At 42.1% G+C, this 24,412-nt stretch overlaps 1 pseudogene; it reads right to left on the reverse strand.

Moving 5' to 3' along the window:
* Positions 1-832: 832 nt before the first annotated feature.
* LOC139159968 (zinc finger protein 850-like) lies at positions 833-22,965 on the reverse strand (annotated as a pseudogene).
* Positions 22,966-24,412: the final 1,447 nt, after the last annotated feature.

Genomic DNA, 24,412 nt, shown 5'->3' on the forward strand with positions numbered 1-24,412 from the left:
GACCCACGAGATGGATTACCGGAGGCCTTTGGAAGGAAAGTCTTAGTCTGCAATTAAGCAAAGCAGGGAGGCCCCATGACAGAATGGCCTAAGGCCTGCAGGAAACCAGTGGGGGTGGGAAAAGGCCTGGGTGCCGTTACTCTAGGTCAGACCTGGGCAAGATGTGGCCTGAGGGCCGGAAGCGGCCTGCCCGCTGACTGTGACTGGCCCGTGGATGTCAGTCCAACTTTTCTAGATAAGAACTGGGTGTTCAAGATATAATATATAAGATATAATTATATATATAATATATAGTATATAATATATAATATATAATTATAATATAATTAACTCAGTTCTACCCAATAATATACAGTATTGGATAGAACTAAGTCAATTATATTAGTCCGGCCCTCTAAAACCATCCCAATTTCTCATGCGGCCCTATGGAAAAATTAATGGTCCACCCCTGCACTAGGGAAAGGCCTGTGGAAGGGAAGGAAAAGCCTGGTGGTCTCTGTAAGGGAGGAAAAGGCCTTGGGGGAACCAAGGGCTTAGAATCAGAGCAATAGGAGTCAGAAGAGATTAAGAAGAGGTGGCACAATTACACAGAATAACTATAAAAGGAAATCTGAGCAACAACAAAGCTAGGGGAGGTGACAGTATTCCAGCTGAGCTATTCAAAATATTGTAACACAATGCAGCAAAAGTGCTACACTCAATTTGCCAGCAAATGTGGAAAAGTCAACAGTGGCCACACTATTATTGGGGACAGACAAAAACATGCTGAGATAGATAGATTGACACTTAAGATAAAAGAAAAGAAACAGAATAGTTTTTAACATGGGATTTATTTTACCAATGGTGAACTAACAGAACGAGGTTAGAAACTAAACAGAATTTAAAAAGACAATAAAAATTTGTATTGAAAATTTTACAAGAAGGATAACCTAGTTGTATGATTATTCTGTGATTAATATTGATATGTTTATGAAGATTACTACTGGGTTTCCCAAAAAATAAGAACCTGTCATATTTTTTTAAAACCGTGAAATAATAGCTTGGCCTTATTACCGCACATTAAAAAGCCCGATTCGGCTTATTATTAGGGGATGTCTTATTTTGGGGAAAACAAGGTAGTATTATTGTGGTTATTGTTATATCTTTACTTAAAATTCTGCCTAGTTAACAAACTGTTCAGATAGACATGGAATTTTTTATGTTTTTAAAAGAAAAATGTACCAATAAAACATATATTAAAAAAAATAACTAAAATCTTTCCCACAATTTGGATCAGGAAGGTCAAACTTAAGGTCCACAGGCCAAATGTGGCCTGCAAGATGGTTAGATAGATCTGGCCCATGAGATTGCTAATCTGCCAACTGGTAGCAACTTTAGGTAGGTCCTACGTTAGCACTTGGCCACCAGCTGCCCTTTCATCATCTCATTGTTCCCTCCTCCTGACCTGTCCTGGTGGTCTCCCATCCTATTGCTGAGGATGCTTTGTTTACAATCTGGGCCTGCTCGCATGGACAGGGAGTGGGCCTCCCTCTGACCCACACACTTTGCCCTCCTGCAGACACCATGAGCTATGTGCCCTAGGAGAACGAGAACAGCAGCAGCAGCCTTGAGGAGGAGGTGAGTGTGGCTTGGGGAAGCGGGGCTGGGCTGTGGGGTCTCAGTGCTTGAGTGCCAGGCTGGACACTAACATTCCCAGGGCTCTGGACAATCTGCGCTGCTGTCTGAGGGCTCTTTGCATGGCCTTAGAGGGAGGGTGAGGCTTTGCGGGAGGAGAAGGGTTTGGCGCTCACAGTGGTCTCACTTTTCTTGGGTGGAGAGAATGGATTTCCCCAGACCTGCCTGGGCCCCACATGTACCCACAACATGAGAGATCTTGAGCTGGTGACATAATGCCATCCCGGCCATACCAACTTTGGCCACGCCATCCCTGAGATCAACCACAACTCTAATGCGGCCATCAATGAAATGGAGTTCAAAAGGCTTGATCTGGACACTCATATGGTTTCTCTCCTGTGTGTGGCTTCTGGTGTATCAGCGGGCTGGAATTGAAACTGAAGTTTTTCCCACAATCAGGACATTCATAAGGTTTTTCTCCTGTGTGAGCTATCTGGTGTTTCACCAAGGAGGATTTTTGACTGACATGCTTCCCACAATCAAGGGAAATGTTTCTCACTCTCATGGTTCAGCTCCCTTGTGATTGCTCTAATAGTTCACAAGGGAAAAATGGAAACGGAAACATTTCCCACAATCTGGACACTTGTTTTCTCCCCTGTGTGAATCCTCTGGTGCTTCACCAGGTCAAAATGGTGGCAGAAACTTTGCCCACAATCTGGACATTCAAACGGTTTCTCTCCTGTGTGAGTCCTCTTGTGCATAGCTAGGTGGGAATTCTGTCTGAATTGTTTCCCACAATCTGGACACTTTTATGGTTTCTCTCCTACGTGAGTCCTCCGGTGATTCAGCAAGTCAGAATAGAGACTGAAGCTTTTCCCACAATCAGGACATTCAAAGGGTTTTTCTCCTGTGTGAGTCCTCTGGTGATTCACAAGGGTGGAACTGTGACTGAAACATTTCACACACTCTGGACATTTGTAGGGTTTCTCCCGTGTGTGAGTCCTCTGGTGTACCACCAGGCTGGAATTCTCACTGAAACATTTTCCACAATTAGGACATTCAAAGGGTTTCTCTCATGTGTGAGTCCTCAGGTGATTCACAAGGGTGGAACTGTGACTGAAACATTTCACACACTCTGGACATTTGTAGGGTTTCTCCCGTGTGTGAGTCCTCTGGTGTACCACCAGGCTGGAATTCTGACTGAAACTTTTCCCACAATCAGGACATTCAAAGGGTTTCTCTCCTGTGTGAGTCCTCTGGTGATTCATCAGGCTGAAATTTCGACTGAAACTTTTCCCACAATAACAACATTCAAAGGGTTTCTCTCCTGTGTGAGTCCTCTTGTGCATCTCTAGGTGGGAATTCCGACTGAACTTTTTCCCACAATCAAGACATTCAAAGGGTTTCTCTCCTGTGTGAGTCCTCTTGTGCATCTCTAGGTGGGAATTCTGACTGAACTTTTTCCCACAATCAGAACATTCAAAGGGTTTCTCTCCTGTGTGAGTGCTCTGGTGTTTCAGCAAGCCAGAATAGTTACTGAAGCTTTTTCCACAATCAGGACATTCAAAGGGTTTTTCTCCTGTGTGAGTCCTCTGGTGTACCACCAGGCTGGAATTCTCACTGAAACATTTTCCACAATTAGGACATTCAAAGGGTTTCTCTCCTGTGTGAGTCCTCTGGTGCTTCACTAGGTTGGAATTGTTACTGAAACCTTTCCCACAATAACAACATTCAAATGGTTTCTCTCCTGTGTGAGTTCTCTTGTGTATCTCTAGGTAGGAATTCTGACTGAACTTTTTCCCACAATCAGAACATTCAAAGGGTTTCTCTCCTGTGTGAGTCCTCTGGTGTCTCACTAGGTTGGAATTGTTACTGAAATCTTTCCCACAATAACAACATTCAAAGGGTTTCTCTCCTGTGTGAGTGCTCTGGTGTATCACCAAACGGGAATTTGCAGTGAAACTTTCCCCACAATCTGGACACTTGTATGGTTTCTCCCTGGTGTGAATCCTCTGGTGTATCACTAAGTTGTCATGCTTGCGAAAGCATTTGCCACATTGGGAGCAGTTGTAGGGCATCTTTCCTGTGAGGACTCTTCTATGAACTACAGGGGAGCTATTCTGACCAAACCTTTTCCCACATTCAAAGTATTTGTAGGGCTTTTATCCAGTGTGGAGCCTCTTGTGATTTGAACTTTGTGCTTTTCCCACAATAGCTATGAATTATGTGGCTTTCTGAAAGAAATTTGAATTTTTAAAAATTTCTGCTTCAATTTGCTTTGCTTTTCAACGTTGCTTGTTGCCCAGTGTTCTTATATTGGCATCATCTTTGCCTGTAAGAGTCAAATGAAATTGTAAATTTAAAAATAATAATAATAACAGAGAGGACATTGATAACCAAAAAGAACAACAGTTAATGCCGATGATTTCTATTCACCAGAAAATAACTTGATATGCAACAAGACTGTAACTCTCCTTCTCTCAAGAGGAAATTGATGATATTTCTATATTATTTGTAATTTTGTAATTGTCCAGGTGTTTTTTGTTGGTTTAGAAGTGTATGTATGTTTTTCTATTTTCTTTTTTGTTATTGCAAATATTGCAAATATGTCAATGTATATATTTTCTTGATTATGCTTTTTAAAACAAATAAATAAAAAAATACTTTTTAAAAAAAGATGTATATTTTCATTAACTTATACAGTATTGCAATAACCTAATACATAGAATATTTTTGTACTCTGTAGAAAAGTACTGGAGTTTCAGTTTGTATATCAATTGGTTACATTTTTGTCAACTACAACGTTTTCTTTCCATTAAATTCTTGAACAGAAAAAAAAAGAAATTGTAAATTTTATTGTTTATGAAATGGTTGCAGAAGTTGTGAAAAAAGTAGTACGGGTAATCCTTGAGATATGACAGGCCATTCAATGAAAGTTTGAAGTTATAACACACACACCCCATTCTAAATACAAATCCATTTCAAAGTTGAAATTTTGCAGACCCTCCAGCTTTCACTAACTGCAGAGATTCTGCAGCACCCCCACCCATTTATTTCCTCCCAACTTTCCCGATCAGTCCTCAGAGGCTCCAGATCCCAATACATTGGCCTGCTTTGCCAATAGACTTGCTTCTAGGCATTCCTGAGTCACAGAAGGACAGCATAGAAAAATAAATAAATTCCTCCCCAACTCCCCTCCCCTGTCACTGTTCACTTACTTAATTTTTGAGGGCTCAGGAAGTCAGCTGGGCCACGTACATAATCAAGAAAAAGACATACAATCTCTTGTTTCCATGGCAATCCTTTTGTCCACCCAGCATAAATCAGTAGTGATTTACCCTGTCTGGGGAGCAAAGGGTTGCCAATGGAAGCAAAAGAGACCAGGTTTCTTCTTTGCTGTACAAGTATAAGATTAGTGTAAATTTAGGGTGACCTCGCTACAAGATCAACTCAGCTCCGCACACTCATGCTATATATATATAAACACATAGTAAAATACATGATGAAGGTTATAGAGATACTCATAGTAATATATATAAGAAAGAATAGAAAAGAAGATATAGTAATAGAATATATCAATGAAAGAATAGAAGAGATATAGGAATAGAAGAAAGGTATAGGAGATACAGGAGAGCAATAGGACAGGGAACGGAAGGCACTCTAGTGCACTTGTAGTCGTCCCTTACTGACCTCTTAGGAATCTGGATAAGTCAACCGTAGATAATCTAAGGGTAAAGTGTTGGGGGTTTGATGATGACACTATGGAGTCCGGTAATGAGTTCCACACTTCGACAACTCGGTTACTGAAGTCATACTTTTTACAGTCAAGTTTTGAGCGTTGAATATTAAATTTAAATCTGCTGTGTGCTCTTGTGTTGTTGTGGTTGAAACTGAAGTAGTCATTGACAGGCAGGACGTTGCAGCAAGTCTTGTTATTCGGTTAGCCCGAGGCTTTGGCCAACAGGACAATAGAGGGGTCTCTGTGACCTCCAGCCAACCCCGCCCCTTTCGAATCTCTGCGGGATTGTGTCGATTCATCGAAAAAAGAAACACCGCTTACAACTCAATGGCCTCCGCGCCGTCTTTTTATGCCTTTCCCCGCACCTGGATTGCGCACCTGCGTGCTATGCTTGAACAGGGAGGTTCCACTTTCTACAGGAATAGCGAGCTCTGAAGGACCGGCTGTTACATACTCCCTTTTACCAGGAAAGTGTTAAATAGGTGAAGGGTTTTTTAAAAAATAAACTGCTTACTGAAGGATAATTTCCCTTTAACACCCCCCCACTGCCCCCCTTCCTGCATTTCTTACCCTTTCCGAATTGTTGAGATTCGCCCAGCAACAACGAAAGCACCAAGCTAAGAGTTTTATCCAAGGGAACTACAGGAAAAAGAATTAAGAGGAAGGAGGGGAGTCGATATTTCGGGACCTACTCTAGAGCGGCTGAACTTTGTGGTTTTAACCCGTTCATCTTCTTGATGCAGAAATGAGTCGCCGAAACAACATTTTACAGCACAGATTTAAAGCGACATGGAACAAAAAAAAAATCTGCAATAACGATTCGTTTTTGAAATAAGTTCTCCTAGGGATGAAATGTATTCCTTCCTGCCTTCCTTCCTTCCTCCTCTTCCTTCCTTCCTCGCTCCTCTTCCTTCCTCCCTCCTCTTCCTTCCTTCATCCCTCCCTCTTCTTCCTTCCTTCCTCCCTCCTCTTCCTTCCTCCCTCCCTCCTCTTCCTTCCTTGCTCCTCTTCCTTCCTCCCTCCCTCCTCTTCCTTCCTTCCTCCCTCCTCTTCCTCCCTCCCTCCCTCCCTCCTCTTCCTTCCTTCCTGCCCCCTCTTCCTTCCTCCCTCCTCTTCCTTCCTTCAAATTTGTATGTTGCCCACCGCACTCCCAAAGGAACCAGGGCGGCTTACAACAATAAAACAATAAAAACAGTATCAAAAGTTATCAATGCATTCATACCATATCAAGCATCCCAATCAATCATATCTAAGTCAGAATTAAGGGTCAGTTCTCACGGCCCCCAGGCCTGCTGGCAAAGGCAAGATTTTCAGAGCCTTCCCGAAAGTCAGTAGGGTGAGGGCAGTATGGCAGGGGGTGGGTGTTATTTGCTTCCAAAGAGACGGGGCCAACACAGAGAAGGCCCTTCCCTTTGGGCCCGCCAACCGCCACTGTTTATAGTCAACGGGACTTGGAGAAGGCCAATCCTGTGGGCTCTAATAGGTCGCTGGGAGGTATGCGGTAGGAGATGGTTCCGGAAATAGTCTGGCCCTAAGACATTAAGGGCTTTATAGGTGATATCCATCACCTTGAATTGTGACCGGAGACTAATTGGAAGCTAGTGCAGTACACCCACAACAGCTTGCCCGGCTCTGTTTTGGACTAACTGAAGTCTCCAAACACTTTTCAAGGGTAGCCCCATGTACAGCACATTGCAATATACAAGATGCAGGGTGATGAGGGCATGAGCCTCCTGGTCCAGGTAGGGCCGCAACTGGTGTACCAGGAGAACCTGGGCAAAGGTCCCCCTGGCCACAGCCGAGAGATGTTCATCAAGCCTCAGCTGTGGATCCAGGAGGACACCCAGATTGTGGATCCTTTCTGAGGGGGATAAAGTGCCTCCCACCCCCACAATGACAGATGGACAAATGGCATAGTCCTTCGGAGGGAATGCCTAGAGCCTCTCGACCTTATCGGGATTAATCTTGAGCCTGTTGACTCCATCCAGACCCTTACAGCCTGATTTTTTATATTAATGGGTTTTTAATCATTTTTAGTATTTATTGGATTATTATTGTAAATTGTTTTATGATTGTATGCCACCCCGGAGAGGGGTGGCATACAAATCCAATCAATCAATCAATCATCAATAAACAAACAAACAAACAAACAATCCTTCGGAGGGAATGCCTAGAGCCTCTCGATCTTATCGGGATTAAGCTTGAGCCTTGACTCCATCCAGACCCTTACAGCCTCCAGGCACATCACATTGACTGTTTTTCTTTTATGTATGGTGTTTGTCCATCGTGTTTGAGGATGACTTGACATCTACTGGGTTGTGGGTTGTACTCGATGTATCTGCAAGTGGCTGGTAAAGCCCATAGGGGCACGAAATATTCTGCCACATGTTGGGCAGATATACGTGGGCACCATTGTCACAGCATTTGCATTTGTAGCCCTGGCTTTGTGGAGTGCACGCTTCTCTACTGCTCTGAATAATAATAATAATAATAATAATAATAATAATAATAATAATAATAATAATAATAATAATAGATTTGTATGCCACCCCTCTCCGAGGACTCAAAGCAGCTCACAACAAATATTATTCTGGCCTCTGATTTCTGGCAGCTTTGGTGGATCAGCATGGACCATGTTGGTCGATCTTACGCCAGAGTTTCCCAGGAGGTGGTGTTGATATCGAGGGACTTGAAGGAGGCCTGCCCAGCGTGTCTGGGCTTTCATCAGCAGAGTGGGAATGGATGGCAGGCCTGCTCTGGAGAGGACCTCAGTGCCAAGCACCTTATCTTGCCACCTTCTGTGGAGGCAGGTCATGTGGAAGTGGCTCAATTGCCTAGCATGTCTCCTTTAAATAGTCCAAGTCTCACTGGGACACAACAGGGTAGTTAGCACTATTTCTCGGTAGATTTTGAGCATTCAAGGCTTATTCCACGTTGGTTTTATGTACACTGAGAGCATATGCACCTAAGAGAAATTTCTGGTATAATCCTTTGGAGGGAATGCCTAGAGCCTCTCCATCTTATCGGGATTAAGCTTGAGCCTTGACTCCATCCAGACCCTTACAGCCTCCAGGCACATCACATTGACTGTTTTTCTTTTATGTATGATGTTTGTCCATCGTGTTTGAGGACGACTTGACATCTACTGGGTTGTGGGTTGTACTCGATGTGTCTGCAAGTGGCTGTTAAAGCCCATAGGGGCACGAAATATTCTGCCACATGTTGGGCAGATATACGTGGGCACCATTGTCACAGCATTTGCATTTGTAGCCCTGGCTTTGTGGAGTGCACGCTTCTCTACTGCTCTGAATAATAATAATAATAATAATAATAATAATAATAATAATAATAATAATAATAATAATAATAGATTTGTATGCCACCCCTCTCCGAGGACTCAAAGCAGCTCACAACAAATATTATTCTGGCCTCTGATTTCTGGCAGTTTTGGTGGATCAGCATGGACCATGTTGGTCGATCTTACGCCAGAGTTTCCCAGGAGGTGGTGTTGATATCGAGGGACTTGAAGGAGGCTTTCATCAGCAGAGTGGGAATGGATGGCAGGCCTGCTCTGGAGAGGACCTCAGTGTAAAGCACCTTATCTTGTCACCTTGTATGGAGGCAGGACATGTGGAAGTGACTCAATTGCCTAGCATGTCTCCTTTATATAGTCCAAGTCTCACTGGGACACAACAGGGTAGTTAGCACTATTGCTCGGTAGATTTTGAGCATTCAAGACTTATTCCACGTTGGTTTTATGTACACTGAGAGCATATGCACCAAAGACAAATTTCTTGTGTGCCCAATCACGCTTCGCCAACAAAAAATTATATTCTATTCCCAAATTTGCGTGAGTATAAGGCAAGCATGTACTAGGAAGTTTCTCCTTAATTCCAAGTTCCTTCCCTCCTTGATTAATTCCGTCCACTGTTTATTGTCTGGCCTTCTGGTGCTATGGAAAATAGATTGACTCCCCTCTTCATTGTGGCAACCCCTCAAATACTGGAATATTTGTATCATATCACCGTAGCCCTTCTTTTCTCTACAATAGCCATATCCAATTCCTGCAATTGTTCTTCATACATTTTAGCCTCCAGGCCTTTAATCCTCTACATTGGTCTTTTTGGCACTTTTTCTGAAGTCTCAGTATTTGTTTTATAATGTTGTGAACAAATCTGTGCCATGTTGCATCTGGCACAACAGGATTTTTTGTAAAAAAATATGTCATTATGAAATAAATATCTCAGAGAAGCATATAGCTAAGTGGTCCTCGCTTAACTGTGGTAATAGGGACTAGAATTTTCATCACTTAGTAATGCAGGAATAAAGGGCGAGGGTTGCGATGCCTATATCTCTTCTCTACCAGGTCCAACTGCAAAGCAAAATAGCATTTTATTTAAAATTTTACATTGTTTTTTGGCACTAGGCCAAAGGCCTACCCCCCACAAGCCTATCACTCACTGCACACTTAACTTTGGAAGATCTCATGGAAGCAGCCATCATTTTCACTGCACCCACCATTCCTTAAGGTAGCAAAATAGAGCAATTTCTCTCTCCCCCTCATGACAATGACCCAGAATCAGACACCATTTTGGCCCTGAGGCAGTCATGGCAAAATGGCAGCCATTTCCACAAATCCACCTCAGAGTCCAGGGATGAATCCAGGCTGCTGCACGGACAAGGGGGGGACGGACAGTGGGGTAGTGAAAATGGAGCTCCACACCAGGGCACCCAATTTGCACTGAAAGATGTTGAAAGAAAATGCAGGGCGTCTTGCATAAGCCACACCCACAGTGTGGTAGTAAAATATTTGGTAGCCCTTCACTGGATGAATCCCATGCCCAGTGAAATTAATGGCTGCTTCCATGAAATAATCATGCAGCCCAGATATTTGCATCCTACCCTCCTTCCCCAACATCGCATTCAGAGAACTTCAAAAAATACAGAGGTGGAGGCTATGATGCTTGGTGGGGTCGGATTTAGGCCCAAGGACAATATGAAGCCTGTTTTAGGAAGCAGAGGCCTAGAGCAGTGTTTCCCAACCTTGGCAACTTGGAGATATCTGGACTTCAACTCCCAGAATTCCCCAGCCCGCATTCAATGGTTAGGGAATTCTGGGAGTTGAAGTCCAAATATCTTCAAGTTGCCAAGGTTGGGAAACACTGGCCTAGAGAGACTCTGTGAGGGAAGGAAAATCCTGGGGAGACCTACGACATGGATTACCGGAGGCCCTTGGAAGGAAAGTCTTAGTCTGCAATTAAGCAAAGCAGGTAGGCCCCATGACAGAATGGCGTAAGGCCTGCAGGAAGCCAGTGGGGGTGGGAAAAGGCCTGGGTGCCATTACTCTAGGGCAGACCTGGACAAGATACGGCCCGAGGGCCGGATGCGGCCTGCCCGCTGTCTGTGACTGGCCCGCGGAGGTCAATCCAACTTTTCTAGATAAGAACTGGGTGTTCAAGATATTATTTATTTATTTATTGGATTTGTATGCCGCCCCTCTCGGGAGACTATATACAGTATAAGATATAATTATACATATAATATATAGTATATAATATATAATACAATATAATATATAATTATAATTAACTCAGTTCTACCCAAAAATATACAGTATAGGATAGAAATAAGTTAATTATATTAGTGCGGCCCTCTAAAACCATCCCAATTTCTCATGCGGCCCTATGGCAAAATTAATTGTCCACCCCTGCTCTAGGGAAAGGCCTGTGGAAGGGAAGGAAAAGCCTGGTGGGTCTCTTGTAAGGGAGGAAAAGGCCTTGGGGGAACCAAGGGCTTAGAATCAGAGCAATAGGAGTCCGAAGAGATGAAGAAGAGGTGGCACAATTACACAGAATAACTATAAAAGGAAATCTGAGCAACAACAAAGCTAGGGGAGGTGACAGTATTCCAGCTGAGCTATTCAAAATATTGTAACACAATGCAGCAAAAGTGCTACACTCAATTTGCCAGCAAATTTGGAAAATTCAACAGTGGCCACACTATTACTGGGGACAGACAAAAACATGCTGAGATAGATTGACACTTAAGATAAAAGAAAGAAACAGAATAGTTTTTTTACATGGGATTTATTTTACCAATGGTGAACTAACAGAACCAGATTAGAAACTAAAAAGAATTTGAAAAGACAATAAAAATTTGTATTGAAAATTTTGGAAGAAGGATAACCTAGTTGTATGATTATTCTGTGATTAATATTGATATGTTAATGAAGATTACTACTGGGTTTCCCAAAAAATAAGAACCAATAAAACATATATTAAAAAAAAATAACTAAAACATTTCCCACAATTTGGATCAGGGATGTCAAACTCAAGGTCCACAGGCCAAAGGTGGCCTGCAAGATGGTTAGATAGATCTGGCCGATGAGATTGCTAATCTGCCAACCGGTAGCAACCTTTAGGTAGGTCCTACGTTAGCCCTTGGCCACCAGCTGCTCTGCTGCCCTTTCATCATTGTTCCCTCCTCCTGACCTGTCCTGGTGGTCTCCCATACAAACGATCCATCTGTTAAACTAATGAAGTTTGCAGATGATACAACAGTGATCAGACTCATTCAAGACAATGATGAATCCGCATACAGACGGGAAGTTGAACAACTATCCTTGTGGTGTGACCAGAACAATCTAGAACTGAACACACTCAAAACCGTAGAAATGGTGGTAGACTTTAAGAGAAACCCTTCCACCTCTCACAATACTAGACAACACAATATCAACAGTAGAGACCTTCAAATTTCTAGGTCTATCATATCTCACGACCTAAAATGGTCACCTAACATCAAAAACATCATCAAAAAAGCACAACAAAGAATGTTCTTTCTGCGCCAGCTCAGGAAGCTCAAACTGCCCAAGGAGCTGCTGATACAGTTCTACAAAGGAATCATTTAGTCTGTCATCTGCACCTCTATAACTGTCTGGTTTGGTGCTGCAACCCAACAGGACCAACATAGACTTCAGAGGATAATCAGAACTGCAAAAAAACAATTGCTGCCAACCTGCCTTCCATTGAGGACCTGTATACTGCGCGAGTCAAAAAGAGGGCGGGGAAAATATTTATTGACCCCTCACATCCTGGACACAAACTGTTTCAACTCCTACCCTCAAAACATTGCTACAGAGCACTGCACACCAAGACAATTAGACACAAGAACAGTTTTTTTCTGAATGCCATCACTCTACTAAACAAATAATTCCCTCAAGTGTCAGACTTTCTACTAAATCTGCACTTCTACTAGTTTTTCTCACCATTCCTATCACCCATTTCCTCCCATGTTGACTGTATGACTGTAACTTGTTGCTTATATATCAGTGTTTTTCAACCGGTGTGCTGCGAGATATGGTCAGGTGTGCCGCGAGGCGGCTCCTGCAAGTGGGAGCTCCAGCCCTGGGGGGGCGGCTTCTGCAAGTGGGAGCTCCAGGGCTGAGGCTTCAGCCCTGGAGCTCCCACTTGCAGAAGCCGCCCCCTGGCTATTGCCCGCCGCCGCTGCTATTGGCACCCTCCCGCGGGAGGCCGGCAAAGGTTATTTTGAAAGTCGGCCCCCTTGCGCCCATGGCTTCTCATCGCTAATAGCGGGGGCGGCAGGCAATAGCCAGGGGAGGGGCGGCTTCTGCAAGTGGGAGCTCCAGGGCTGAGGCTTCCACTTGTGGCTGTCCCCGCCTGCCCGATCCGTCCTTCTCTCGGGCTTTCTTGGGGTGCGGCTCCTCCCACAGCAGTGGCTGCAGCGGCGCTGGCAATCCGGCCGCTAGCCGCTCCGAGCGCTGTGGGAACGCCCACCCCTCTCACAGTCCCGTCCCGGGCTGTCACTAAAGGGGCTGCTTCCCATCCCCCTGCCAGCTTGCTGAGAACATTCAAACTAAGGAAAACCTTCGCCGGCCTCCACAGAAAAGACAGGAAGAGAGAGAACGAGAGAGAGAGAGCAAGAGAAAGAAAGAACAAGAGAGAGAAAGCATGAGAGAAAGAAAATAAGAGAGAACGAGAGAGAGAGCAACAGAGAGAGAGAACAAGAGAAAGCATGAGAGAAAGAACAAGAGAAAGGAAATAAGAGAACGAGAGAGAGAGAGAAAGAAAGCAAGAGAGCAAAAGAGAGATAGCAAGAGAGAGAGAAAGCAAGAGAGACAGATAGGGAGAGGAAAGGAGAGAGAAATGAGAAAAAGGGGAGAAAAAGGGGAGAAAAAAGGAGAAATAAGAAAATGATTGAGGCAGAGAATGAGAGGAGAGAGAAACAAAAGAGAGAGAGGTGATTCTTGAAGCATATGGTAAAAAGCACCCAAATAATAAGAAACCCCCCCCAGCCCACCCCTGTTTTTGAAAAGAATAAAAGAGAAAAAAAACCCAGCCCTCAACTGGTTTTGGAAATGGTTCGAGTGAGTATACACACACACACATAAGGGGGGGAGAGAGACAGGGATGGAAAAAGAGGAGAAGTGAGAGGGAGAAGGAATGAGGGAAAAAGGGAGGAAGAGAGAGAAATGAGAAACATGAGAGAGAAAAGGGGGAAAGACAGGAGAAGTACCCAGAAATGAGACAGTGGTATAAATTTCAGGAGGGATGATTGATGATTGACTGTATTTGTAAGGGAATGTTACATGGGATTGTATATATGAGGGGGTTATTTATTTATTTATTAGATTTGTGTCATTTTGGTTGGTGGTGTGCCCCAGGATTTTGTAAATGTAAAAAATGTGCCGCAGCTCAAAAAAGGTTGAAAATCACTGGCTTATATCCTAAGATTTTTATTAATATTGCGTCTTCATTGCTTATTTGACCCCTATGACAATCATTAAGTGTTGTACGACATGACTCTTGACAAATGTATATTTCATTTTATGTACGCTGAGAGCATCTGCACCAAGACAAATTCCTTGTGTGTCCAATCACACTTGGCCAATAAAATTCCATTCCATTCCATTCCATTCTATTCTACTATTGATGAGGATGCTTTGTTTACAATCTGGGTCTGCTCGCTTGGACAGGGAGTGGGACTCCCTGTGACCCACACACTTTGCCCCCCTGCAGACACCATGAGCAATCTGCCCTAGGAGAGCGAGAACAGCAGCAGCAGCCTTGAGGAGGAGGTGAGTGTGGCTTGGGGAAGCGGGGCTGGGCTGTGGGGTCTCAGTGCTTGAGTGCCAGGCTGGACACTAACATTCCCAGGGCTCTGGACAATCTGCGTTGCTGTCTGAGGGCCCTTTGCATGGCCTGAGAGGGAGGGTGAGGCTTTGCGGGAGGAGAAGGGTTTGGCGCTCACAGTGGTCTCACTTTTCTTGGGTGGAGAGAATGGATTTCCCCAGACCGGCCTGGGCCCCTCATGTACCCACGACATGAGAGATCTTGGGCTGGTGACATGATGCCATCCCGGCCATACCAACTTTGGCCATGCCATCCCTGAGATCAACCACAACTCTAATGCGGCCATCAATGAAATGGAGTTCAACAGGCTTGATCTGGACACTCATATGGTTTCTCTCCTGTGTGAGTGCTCTGGTGCTACACCAAGATAGAACGGTCCACAAAACCTTTCCCACAATATGGACACTCATATGGTTTATCTCCTATGTGTGGCTTCTGGTGCATCAGCAGGCTGGAATTGAAACTGACGTTTTTCCCACAATCAGGACATTCAAAAGGTGTTTCTCCTGTGTGAGCTATCTGGTGTTTCACCAAGGAGGATTTCTGACTAAAATGCTTCACACAATCAAGGGAAATGTTTCTCACTGTCATGGTTCCGCTCCCTTGTGATTGCTCTAATAGTTCACCAGGGAAAAATGGAAACGGAAACATTTCCCACAATCCGGACACTTGTTTTCTCCCCTGCGTGAATCCTCTGGTGCTTCACCAGCTCAAAATGGTGGTAGAAACTTTGCCTACAATCTGGACACTCAAACGGTTTCTCTCCTGTGTGAGTCCTCTTCTGCATAGCTAGGTGGGAATTCTGTCTGAATTGTTTTCCACAATATGGACACTTGTATGGTTTCTCTCCTGTGTGAGTCCTCTGGTGATTCAGCAAGCCAGAATAGAGACTGAAGCTTTTTCTACAATCAGGACATTCAAAGGGTTTTTTCTCCTGTGTGAGTCCTCTGGTGCTTCACTAGGTTGGAATTCTGACTGAACTTTTTCCCACAATCAGAACATTCAAAGAGTTTCTCTCCTGTGTGAGTCCTCAGGTGCTTCACAAGGGTGGAACTGTGACTGAAACATTTCACACACTCTGGACATTTGTGGGGTTTCACCCCTGTGGGGATCCTCTGGTGTTCCACCAGGCTGGAATTCTGACTGAAACTTTTCCCACAATCAGGACATTCAAAGGGTTTCTCTCCTGTGTGAGTTATCTGGTGTATCTCTAGGTGGGAATTCTGACTGAACTTTTTCCCACAATCAGAACATTCAAAGGGTTTCTCTCCTGTGTGAGTGCTCTGGTGTTTCATCAGGCTGGAATTCTGACTGAAACTTTTTCCACAATCAGGACATTCAAAGGGTTTCTCTCCTGTGTGAGTCCTCTGGTGATTCATCAGGCTGGAATTCTGACTGAAACTTTTCCCACAATAACAACATTCAAAGGGTTTCTCTCCTGTGTGAGTCCTCAGGTGCTTCACAAGGGTGGAACTGTGACTGAAACATTTCACACACTCTGGACATTTGTATGGTTTCTCCCCTGTGTGGATCCTCTGGTGTTCCACCAGGCTGGAATTCTGACTGAAACTTTTCCCACAATCAGGACATTCAAAGGGTTTCTCTCCTGTGTGAGTCCTCTTGTGCATCTCTAGGTGGGAATTCCGACTGAACCTTTTCCCACAATCAAGACATTCAAAGGGTTTCTCTCCTGTGTGAGTCCTCTTGTGCATCTCTAGGTGGGAATTCCGACTGAACTTTTTCCCACAATCAAGACATTCAAAGGGTTTCTCTCCTGTGTGAGTCCTCTTGTGTATCTCTAGGTGGGAATTCCGACTGAACTTTTCCCCACAATCAAGACATTCAAAGGGTTTCTCTCCTGTGTGAGTGATCTGGTGTTTCAGCAAGCCAGAATAGTTCCTGAAGCTTTTTCCACAATCAGGACATTCAAAGGATTTTTCTCCTGTGTGAGTCCTCTGGTGTACCACCAGGCTGGAATTCTCACTGAAACATTTTCCACAATTAGGACATTCAAAGGGTTTCTCTCCTGTGTGAGTCCTCTGGTGCTTCACTAGGTTGGAATTGTTACTGAAACTTTTCCCACAATCTGGACATTCAAAGGGTTTCTCTCCTGTGTGAGTTCTCTGGTGTATCAACAAATGGGAATTTGCAATGAAACCTTTCCCACAATCTGGACACTTGTATGGTTTCTCCCTGGTGTGAATCCTCTGGTGTATCACTAAGTTGTCATGCTTGCGAAAGCATTTACCACATTGGGAGCAGTTGTAGGGCATCTGTCCTATGAAGACTCTTCTATGAATTACAGGAGAGCTATTCTGACCAAACCTTTTCCCACATTCAAAGTATTTGTAGGGCTTTTATCCAGTGTGGAGCCTCTTGTGATTTGAACTCTGTGCTTTTCCCACAATAGCTATGAATTATGGGGGTTTCTTAAAGAAATCTGAATTTTTAAAATTTTCTGTTTCAATTTGCTTTGTTTTTCAACATTGCTTGTTGTCCAGTGTTCTTATATTAGCATCATCTTTGCCTGTAAGAGTCAAATGAAATTGTAAATTTAAAAATAATAATAATAATAATAGAGAGGGCATTGATAACCAAAAAGAACAACAGTTAATGCCGATGATTTCTATTCACCAGAAAATAATTTGATATGGAACAAGACTGTAACTCTCCTTCTTCTCTCAAGAGGAAATTTATGATATTTCTATATTATTTGTAATTTCGTAATTGTCCAGGTGTTTTTTTTTTGGTTGAAAGTGTACTGTACGTATGTTTTTCTATTTTCTTTTTTGTGTATTACAAATATTGCAAATATGTCAATGTATATATTTTCTTTCTTGCTTTTAAAAACAAATTAATAAAAATTACTTTTAAAAAAAGATGCATATTTTCATTAACTTATATTGCAATAACCTCATACATAGAATATTTTTGTACTCTCTAGAAAAGTACTGGAGTTTCAGTTTGTATATCAATTGGTTGCATTTTTGTCACCTACTACGTTTTCTTCCCATTAAATTCTTGAACAGAAAAAAAAAAGAAATTGTAAATTTTATTGTTTATGAAATGGTTGCAGAAGTTGTGAAAAAGTAGTACAGGTAATCCTTGAGATATGACATGCCATTCAATGAAAGTTTGAAGTGATAACACACACACACCCCATTCTAAATACAAATCCATTTCAAAGTTGAAATTTTGCAGACCCTCCAGGTTTCACTAACTGCAGAGATTCTGCAGCACACCCACCCATTTATTTCCTCCCAACTTTCCCGATCAGTCCTCAGAGGCTCCAGACCCCAATACATTGGCCTGCTTTGCCAATAGACTTGCTTCTAGGCATTCCTGAGTCACAGAAGGGCAGCATAGGAAAATAAATAAATTCCTCCCCAACTCCACTCCCCTGTCACTGTTCACTTACTTAATTTTTGAGGGCTCAGGAAGTCAGCTGGGCCACGTACATAATCAAGAAAAAGACATACAATCTCTTGTTTCCATGGCAATCCTTTGTCCACCCAGCATAAATCACTAGTGTTTTACCCTGTCTGGGGAGCAAAGGGTTGCCAATGGAAGCAAAATCCAACAAACAAACAAACAAAATAAAATAAATAATAAAATAAAATAAAATAAAACAAGCAAACAAACAAATAATAAATAATAAATAAAATAAATAAAATGAAATAAATAAATAAAATAAAATAAATAAAATAAACAAAATAAATAAATAAAATAAATAAATAAAATAAATAAATAAAATAAATAAAATAAATAAATAAAATAAAATAAAATAAATAAATAAAATAAAATAAATAAAATAAATAAATAAAATAAATAAATAAATTAAATAAATTAAAATAAATAAATAAATAAATAAAATAAATGAATAAAATGAATAAAATAAATAAATAAAATAAATAAATAAAATAAAATAAATAAATAAATGAGACCAGGTTTCTTCTTTGCTCTAACAGTATAAGATTAGTGTAAATTTAGGGTGACCTCACTAGAAGATCAACTCAGTTCCGCACACTCATGCTGGATCCTTTTCATCAAAGGACTCCCCAAGGGGCTAAAGTCTTGGGGAATCCTTTTTATTTATTTTTTATTTGTTTATTTTGTCCAATACACAATGAGGGTTTTAGTGGATATATATATATATATATATATATATATATATATATATATATATATATATATAAACACATAGTAAAATACATGATGAAGGTTATAGAGGAGATACTCATAGTAATATATATATCTAAGAAAGAATAGAAAAGAAGATATAGTAATAGAACATATCAATGAAAGAATAGAAGAGACATAGGAATAGAAGAAAGGTATAGGAGGTACAGGAGAGCAATAGGACAGGGGACGGAAGGCACTCTAGTGCACTTGTAGTCGCCCCTTACTGACCTCTTAGGAATCTGGATAGGTCAACCGTAGATAATCTAAGGGTAAAGTGTTGTGGGTTTGGGGAGGACACTATGGAGTCCGGTAATGAGTTCCACGCTTCAACAACTCGGTTACTGAAGTCATATTTTTTACAGTCAAGTTTGGAGCGGTTAATATTAAGTTTAAATCTGTTGTGTGCTCTTGTGTTGTTGTAGTTGAAGCTGAAGTAGTCATTGACAGGCAGGACGTTGCAGCATATGATTTTGTGGGCAATACTTAAATCTTGTTTAAGGCGTCTTAGTTCTAAACGTTAATAAGGGTGACTCACAAGGAGGGCCACCCTGAAGTTCGCGGAGAGCAGCAGCTTTCTTGTTGGCCCCAGGGTTTCTTCCCTCTCTGCCGAAGACGAGGCAGCCATCATGGCCACTGTGAAGCAAAGGCAGCTGAAGAAACTAAGATCGTGCTGGAGCCGTGTAATTAGACAGTGATTGGAGGTGGGTGAGGTGAATGTTAATTTTTGTTTAGGTTTTGACCAGAAAAGAAAATCTGGTAAATGAGACACTCTGGAATGTTTTAACCCTGCTGTTCTGTTCGGGTCGTATGTGACCCGAAGCCAAGTTTGAGTCCCTGTAAAAAATTTTCCCTGCATATCTGAAACTTGAAATTTCATGCTGGTTCATCATTTCAGGGGTTCTCTCTATGATAATTTTTTTGGGGGGGTGGGGGGCTTAGTTTTTGCTGGGCAAAAAAAGTTACAAATCTTATGTTCCTGGGTCACCCTGACCCGGACCGAAAACTCTTCATTTGCAGTGCTTATGTTTGGTCTTTTTGAAAGCTTTTTTCACTTGGAAAGTAGTCTGAACATTTCTGCACACAATGATATGAAAATTGAAATGAAAAAAGTAAATCTTATTGGTTTATTTTGCGGATATAATGCACGCCCCCCCCCCCCGTTTTTGTGAAAAAAATTTCAATTTATGGATAGTTTTGCTTGCAAAATGCATTCTATTTTACTAAAGTTGGTGTGGGATTGGTAGCTTGAACATTTCTGAATATAAGAAAAATATAAAGGAACTGAAAAAAATGATTCTTATTGGTTTTTTAACATCAGAAATAAGCCCCCCCCCCCTTGGCTGCTTGCAACCATTTTCACTTTTTATTTTTTTATGCTCCAAATCCGAAATATTCTTTAAAATCTTAGGCATTCATTTACTCAATTTAACAATGCTGATCATCAAAAAATATTTTTGGGGTGGTGGCTAATTGTTTTCTGGGCAAAAAAAAATCATAACTTTGAATCTGTTTCTGTTCGTATGTGACCGGACCAAAAATATTTTTTTTAGGTACTTGAATTTGATCTTTTTGAAAACTTTTTCAACTGGAAAACTAGTTTGAACATTTATGAACATAATGATATGAAAATTGAACTGGAAAAATTGAGACTTATATTTTTATTTTGATCAAAAAGCCCCTCCCCCCATCCTTTTTTAATTTCGTGTCAATTTCTATTTTTTAAGGCTACAAATCCCTAAGGAATTTTCCCCCAAAAGGTTTGATATACTAAATTGAACATTTCTGAATATAAGAAAAATATAAATGAACTGAAAAAAATGGTTCTTATTGGTTTATTTTTGCCACAAAAGGGCCACCCCCCCTCGGCCTTGCTGTTTGCCATTATTGTCACTGTTTATACATATTTGTCTAGAAATATTTGGAATATCCTTTTGAAAATCAACCACATTGTAGCCAGAGAACTAATTTTATGAAACAAATCCATTTTACTAAAAAAAAGTATGTAAGTTTGAAATTAACAGCATAATTTTTATATAAATTGAAATAATTGAGGCATACTTTATGTGCAAAATAAACCAATATGCATCAATTTTTCCAGTTCAATTTTCATATCATTATGTTCAGAAATGTTCAAGCTACCAATCCCACACCAACTTTAGTAAAATAGAATGTATTTTGCTAGCAAAACTATCCATAAAGTGAAGACTATTTAAAAAAAACGGGGGGGCGTGCATTTCATCAACAAAATAAACCAATATGCATCAATTTTTCCAGTTCAATTTTCATATCATTATGTTCAGAAATGTTCAAGCTACCAATCCCATACCAACTTTAGTAAAATAGAATGCATTTTGCAAGCAAAACTATCCATAAATTGAAAAAAAATTCACAAAAACAGGGGGGGCGTGCATTATATCCGCAAAATAAACCAATAAGATTTACTTTTTTCATTTCAATTTTCATATCATTGTGTGCAGAAATGTTCAGACTACTTTCCAAGTGAAAAAAGCTTTCAAAAAGACCAAACATAAGCACTGCAAATGAAGAGTTTTCGGTCCGGGTCAGGGTGACCCGGGAGCATAAGATTTGTTACTTTTCTTAAACAGAACAGCAGGGTTTTTAAGCAGCAATTTTGAACAGGCAGAGATACATTGTAGGAATAGCAGGAAACAAATAAAATCTATAAAATATGAAAAGACTGGATGTACGATATAAATCTTACTGGCATGACTTTGATCAGGCATTTTGAAATGTTAAACGTCTGACTGCTTATATATTAAATATAAATATATATTGAAATATATTACTGGCAGAATAGTTTTAAAGTGGATTTTTAACATTGAGTCTTATGCTGAAGGTGCTATGCAATGCTGAATGGATATACTGTATACCATGTCATATTCCTAGATAAAACAATCTGACAAGAGAAGAACAACGCCTGGAGGTCTGCTCCATTATCTACTGTTCTATACTTATCTCCTTTATTCTTACTAGAGGACCTACCTTGAAAACCTGAATGATATCGAATGATTTTGAATACCTGAACTAACAAGCAATTCAAGAGTGCATCTAAAGAGTTATTTGGAAAAAGCCCTGGACCGTATAAATGGTACCTACTAACTATGGCAGTGATGGCGAACTTTTTTTTTTTGCTCGGGTGCCCAAAGGGCATATTGTGTGCATGTATGCCCACACCAATAATGCAATGCCTTCTTCCCATACACAACCCCTGCGCTGCCCCCGCGTATGCACGCAGATCTCATTGAAGCCTCCAAACTTCTGGTAGGCCCATTGGGCCATTTTTTGCCCACCCCAGGCTTCCAGGAAGCCTCCTGAAGCCTGGGGAGGGCAAAAAAACCAACCAGAAGTTTGGAAATGAGGCCAATTTCGCCCTCCTAGGCTTCAGGAAAGCCGCCAGAGCCTGTGGGTGGTGAAAAACTTCCGGTTCGGCTGTAGGACTGTTTTTCATTTTCCCCAGGCTTCAAGGGGCTTTCCTGAAGTCAGGGAGGGCGAAAACAGCCTTCCCCCCCAAGGTCGAAAATCTGCTAGCCAGCGCAACATAGGGCAATGCCTCTCCTGCCCTCAAATATGGCTCTGTGTGCCAGCTGTGGCATGCGTACCATAGTTTCACCATCACAAAACGATGAGGTATGAAGAACCATAACTATTTTATCTCCTATTGTATTATCTATTATCTTCCATCCCTCAGAAATGCTGTAGTGTCTCCTACTTGGGTGCAGGATGGAGTGGGTGGGGGGTTTAGGCTAAATGACCTACAAGGTCTTTTCCAAGAAACCCGAGGCTTTGGCCAACAGGACAACAGAGACGTCGCTGTAACCTCCAGCCAACCCCGCCCCTTTCGAATCTCCGCGGGAATGTGTCGATTCCTCGAAAAAAGAAACGCCGCTTGCAACTCAGTGGCCCCGATGCTCTTTTTGTCATCCACCCGTGACGCCTCCGCGCCGTCTTTTTATGCCTTTCCCCGCACCTGGGTTGCGCACCTGCGTGCTATGCTTGAACATGGAGGTTCCACTTTCTACAGGAATAGCGCTCTAAGTCTAAAGGACCCGCTGTTACATACTCTCTTTTACCAGGAGAAAGTTAAATAGGTGGGGGGGGAAAGGTTTTTGTTTTTTTTTAAAACTGCTTACTGAAGGATAATTTCCCTTTAACACCCCCTCCCACTCCCCCCTTCCTGGATTTCTTACCTTTTTCGAATTGCTGAGATTCGCCAAGCAACAACGAAAACACCAAGCTAAGTGTTTTATCCAAGGGAACTACCGGAAAAATAATTAAGTAAGAGGAAAAAGGGGAGTCGACATTTCGGGACCTACTCTAGAGCTGCTGAACTTTGTGGTTTTAACCCGTTCATCTTCTTTATGCAGAAATTTAGTCGCCGGAACAGCATTTTACATCACAGATTTAAAGCGACACGGGGGAAAAAATTGCAATAACGATTCGTTATTGAAATAAGTTCTCCTAGGGATTAAATTTCTTCCTTCCTTCCTTCCTTCCTTCCTTCCTTCCTTCCTTCCTTCCTTCCTTCCTTCCTTCCTTCCTTCCTTCCTTCCTTCCTTCTTTCCAAATTGTATGTTGCCCACCCCACTCCCAAAGGAACCAGGGCAGCTTACAACAATAAAACAATAAAAACAGTATCAAAAGTTATCAATGCATTCATACCATATCAAGCATCCCAATCAATCATATCTAAGTCAGAATTAAGGGTCAGTTCTCACGGCCCCCAGGCCTGCTGGCAAAGGCAAGATTTTCAGAGCCTTCCGGAAAGTCAGTAGGCTGAGGGCAGTATGGCAGGGGGTGGGTGTTAATTGGTTCCAAAGAGCCGGGGCCATCACAGAGAAGGCCCTTCCCTGTGGGCCTGCCAACCGCTACTGTTTATAGTCAACGGGACTCGGAGAAGGCCATTCCTGTGGGCTCTAATAGGTCGCTGGGAGGTATGCGGCAGGAGACGGTCCCGGAAATAGTCTGGCCCTAACCCATTAAGGGCTTTATAGGTGATATCCATCACCTTGAATTGTGACCGGAGACTAATTGGAAGCTAGTGCACTACACCCACAACAGCTTGCCCGGCTGTGTTTTGGACTAACTGAAGTCTCCGAACACTTTTCAAGGGTAGCCCCATGTACAGCACATTGCAATATACAAGATGCAGGGTGATGAGGGCATGAGCCTCCTGGTCCAGGTAGGGCCACAACTGGTGTACCAGGAGAACCTGGGCAAAAGTCCCCCTGACCAAAGCCGAGAGATGTTCATCAAGCCTCAGCTGTGGATCCAGGAGGACACCCAGATTGCGGATCCTTTCTGAGGGGGATAAAGTGCCTCCCACCCCCACAATGACAGATGGACAAATGGCATAGTCCTTCGGAGGGAATGCCTAGAGCCTCTCCATCTTATCAGGATTAATCTTGAGCCTGTTGACTCCATCCAGACCCTTACAGCCTGTATATATGTTGTTTGTCCATCGTGTTTGAGGACGACTTGACATCTACTGGGTTGTGGGTTGTAGTCGATGTGTCTGCAGGTGACTGGTAAAGCCCATAGGGGCACAAAATATTCTGCCACATGTTGGGCAGATATATGTGGGCACCATTGTCACAGCATTTGCATTTGTAGCCCTGGCTTTGTGGAGTGCACGCTTCTCTACTGCTCTAAATAATAATAATAATAATAATAATAATAATAATAATAATAATAATAATAATAATAATAA

Source organism: Erythrolamprus reginae, chromosome 2 (assembly GCF_031021105.1).
Source record: "Erythrolamprus reginae isolate rEryReg1 chromosome 2, rEryReg1.hap1, whole genome shotgun sequence".
NCBI classification, from domain to species: domain Eukaryota; kingdom Metazoa; phylum Chordata; class Lepidosauria; order Squamata; family Dipsadidae; genus Erythrolamprus; species Erythrolamprus reginae.